The sequence below is a fragment of the Lemur catta genome, chromosome 14 (genome assembly GCF_020740605.2).
Source record: "Lemur catta isolate mLemCat1 chromosome 14, mLemCat1.pri, whole genome shotgun sequence".
In the NCBI taxonomy this organism is placed as follows: Eukaryota; Metazoa; Chordata; class Mammalia; order Primates; family Lemuridae; genus Lemur; species Lemur catta.
In genome coordinates, this window is record NC_059141.1 from 59,672,539 (window position 1) to 59,675,838 (window position 3,300).

At 39.1% G+C, this 3,300-nt stretch overlaps 1 long non-coding RNA gene across 1 annotated transcript; it reads left to right on the top strand.

Annotated features, from left to right (window-relative positions):
- Window positions 1–703: 703 nt before the first annotated feature.
- LOC123649876 lies at window positions 704–2,947 on the top strand. Its single transcript, XR_006739168.1, has 3 exons — window positions 704–766; window positions 2,567–2,613; window positions 2,720–2,947. It is a non-coding gene; the product is annotated as an uncharacterized LOC123649876 (long non-coding RNA).
- The last annotated feature ends 353 nt before the right edge of the window (window positions 2,948–3,300 follow it).

Genomic DNA, 3,300 nt, shown 5'->3' on the forward strand with positions numbered 1-3,300 from the left:
GATGCTGAATTATAAGATGTAGAACTGGTATGGTTCATTTTCCAGCATTTCTGTAAACATATCCAGGCCTAGAATCAAACTCTATATCTAAAAACATAGAAAAGGCAATCAGATTAGAATAAGTTGTAAATTGCCTTTGAAACGATCCTCAACCATGACCTGTGATAGGGTGCAGGTTTTATAATCACGTAAATATTTTTTTCTGTGCTTGCTGGGAGATTGGAAAGTTTTTTTCTTTTGATTTCTCACAAGTCAATTCAGTTATTCCTCCTTCAGAACTTGTGAGCAAGGACTCTATTTCTGAAAAGCAAATTGTGCACTATCTGTCATCTCAAGATATATCTTGGTTTGGACAAATTATAGGAGTGAGTCCCCTTTCTATTTGAATGCCAGAAACTACTCGATGGGGGAGGAGGAGGCACAAAGAAACTGTTTCCTACCAAATTTTCATTAAAGAAATGACTTTTCCATCTTCCGTCACTATTGAAGGCAATAGCAGGATATCAGTTTGGAGACTTCTGTGGCTCAGTAGAATCAAGAATTGAAAGTAATTCATGGATTCATATAAGGGAATGGATTGTGGCAGACCTGATAATTTGTGGCACATAGATGTTTTATTTCCCCCACATTTGATAGAAAATGTTACTCTATTAGATTTCATACTTAAAAAAAAACTGTGCATGCTCTGCTCCATCTCTTTACAGGTCATACGACTTCACCCATAAAAGAAACCCCTCTGAGGGTGACAGCTGGTCACAGGAGGGAGGTGAGAGTGAACCAATGACAGAAACATCAAAAACTTGATTTCACATGACTTTATTTGTTAGATTTTGGCATCATTTAGACCTTCCAAAGCTATAAGAAGGCAATTTTTAGTACTTATTGAGCACGTACTATGTGCTAAGCTCTGTAATATTTGTTAAGGAGACTGGCAGGATTAGAAGTGAGTCCTTAGGGGAGGCGATTTATACATTACAAAATGTTTTCAACTGTATCATCTCTGGTTCTCACAAAGATCCAGTCAGGTGGTTATTACTCCTTGCGATGATTTTATAGGAGAGAAAACAGCATCTGGGGTAAGCTAAGAGATGCCCCATATTGAGGCTATTGTCGAGCATAGAGCTTGAGTTATTTGTAACTTACTTTGGATTCCAAGCCCTAGCGTCTTCCCACCGTGGCACACGACAGGATCTTACCTCCCAGGGAAGCGTCGAGCACATGTTATGACAGGCAGGCTTTCTCTCTCTCTCCCTCCCCCCAACCCCATCTCACTCTTTCTTCTACATGCACACACGACATATATTCAGAGCAGGGAAGTCTCTAACTAGCTAAAAATGGTCATGCATTCCATGTAGTCACTTTAGGGCCCAAGAATTCATGTGTGTCTGTATAAATTGTCATACTAGTTGCACAACATGTGATCTACCCAGGCAGTCACAGCTGGTTGAATAGGTTTTGTCAGGCAACAGAAGAAATTTCAAAAAACTTGACATTAAAATATTTGTATTTTATAGAATAAAGTTATATTTACCACAGAAATATCACTTCATACAAATCAGCATAAAGGATAACAAAACACCACCCACCACATACAAAACAAAAGCAACTGAGCAAATACCAAATCCACTTCACAGAGTTAAGAAGAGTTTACTCTTGGAGATGTTTCTAGATTTTGTTCTGTCTTTTCTTTTTTCTGTTTCATTAAAAAAATGGCATCATATAAACAACTTTATAACCCCTATTATTAATACTTAATAACGTATCGTGGGTGTGTTATGGATGTACAACAGTTAATTTAATAAATCCCCTATTATTGGACATTTAGATTGTTTTGAACTTTTCCTGTTATAAATGATGTTGGCTAAAAGAAGAACAACTTATTAATAGTTGACACTGAAATTATTCTAAGGAAGAGAAGCATCTTTGCTTGGGATAATATTTTATCAAATCACCCACGTTGGAAAATAAAATGCTAACCCTCTCTAAGCAGGAGGTCTGAGAAAGCTGTTTGGGTCCTAAGGAGGACATATTTTCCAGCCCCCACTGCAGAGGTGGCCAAGGAGAAGGTCTGGAAGGCAGAGCTAAGAGCCACAGAGTAAGGGACGAGGGAGCTCCTCCCAGACGGCAGAGTCAGGTGCATCATCAGGAGGTCCTGGCTGCACTCCAGCCCCCTCAGACATCTCAAGGTCTACCCAGCTGGAGTCAGAATTGCTACTAACCAGTGACTCTGTGTCTCCCACTCTTCTCTGTTCTAAATGGGGTATTGATTGCAGTGAACCTGCCCCTGTTTCACCACTGCATGCCAGCAGGAGGACTCTGGACCAAGAGGAGACAGATTTGATGGCGAGATTGTTCCCATCACCTTGAGACCCAGGATTCAATTTGGATTCAGCGACTGGATGTTGATTTAGGCTTTCTCCCTGGGGGAAAAGATTATTCTATGTTTTCTTTCTTTCTTTTTTTTGTAGTATAATTAGTTGAATTCATGATGACTAGAAAAATAGATTACAATGGCGATTTTCAATGCTTACTAATACTTGGTTCTCTTTTCTTTTTGGACACTTAGGGGGAACATACTTTCCCAGGCCCCTTACAGTTTGACAAGACTTTGCAGTGAGTTCTAGCACAAGGCTGTGAATAGAAGTGAAATGTGTTACTTCTGGTCAGCACATTTAAGAGCAAGTTTCAATTTTCCATGTTCTCTTTCCTCCTGCTACAGTGATCCAGGAAGACATGCATCAATTTCTTGGTGTGACACCAAAAGATCATGGAACCTTTGATTGTCTGGGCCCCTGAGTGACTTCATGGATCGAAGCCCCTCACCAATCCATATTGGACATGTGTCTCTAATGAGGGAAAAAAACCCCACAAACTTTTGCTATATTAAGTCATTGAAATTTGTTCCCAGAGCATACCCTGAGCTACTCTTATTAAAGTCTACTCTGGACATGCCCTAATTAAAACACATATAAACGTTATTAATCTTTTATGATACAATTATTTCTTCTAAGTTTGCCATTTGTAGTTTAATTTTGTTTATGATGAAGCCACTTAATGTCACTAGAATTGCAAGGATTTCCATAACTTTGGGCCTAAAATTTCTTCTCCCTTAGCAGATCATGACAGAAGACCAGAGGGGTTAAGAGTCCAGGTTTTGGAGTTTACTGTTGTCTCCTCTGTTTATGACATGTGTGACCTAATGCAAAGCACTGATGCAAGAGTTACTCATTGCAGCAATGTTTAAAATACTGAAAAGTTTAACCAATCTAAATGGCTCTCAGTAACAGAATGGGTTAAATA